Raw genomic sequence first — 784 nt, forward strand, 5'->3', positions numbered from 1 at the left:
TTTGGCTCAGAGGAATGTTGTAATTAAATGGCTGAAATGAGCCTTCCTCCTCTGGTAAATACACCTCCCCCTTTGGACTTTCTTCCTTAATTTATGTGCTACTGTCCCTACCGCTGCTTTCAAGAGTACAATCAAACCAAATACTCCAAAACACACAAAATACTATAATAAACAATACACTAAACAAAACAAAAAAAATGGCATGAAAGCCTAGATATATCCATAAACATGACAACTAATGAATATCAGTACCTTTATGTGTTCTCTGTATGTTAAGCTTCTTTAAAAAAAAAAAAAAAAAATTTTTTTTTTTCCATATTCTGTTATTCAAAATTTATGAAAATAACTTACATACATACATACATACATACATACATTTAAATATATATATATATACATATAACCTGGGTATATAGCTTGGTAATAGCCCGGGCTAGTTGCTTAAATCACTGAAATCAACAGGCCTTTATTTGGGACAGGCCTTTAATTTCTTTCACATAAAACCCCTTTGCCTCAAGTCAAAAGCAATCTGCCAGACATCAGGGCCTGATACTTGGCTGCCAACCTACTGCTAACAAGTGCAAATGAAAGAGACTGCTGCTAGTTAGCCAGTACACCCATGGATTAACCCTGCAGCCCCTCTATCTCCCAGCCACTCAGAGGCTACAATGCCAGAAAGTTGGAGGGTGGTCCAGCCATCCGTCTCCACGAAATATGACAGCTACAGTAGCTTGAAAAATAGCGAAAAATAGCGATATGAGTAGTTGGAAGGAATTTTTTTTAA

Source organism: Epinephelus moara, chromosome 17 (assembly GCF_006386435.1).
Source record: "Epinephelus moara isolate mb chromosome 17, YSFRI_EMoa_1.0, whole genome shotgun sequence".
In the NCBI taxonomy this organism is placed as follows: domain Eukaryota; kingdom Metazoa; phylum Chordata; class Actinopteri; order Perciformes; family Serranidae; genus Epinephelus; species Epinephelus moara.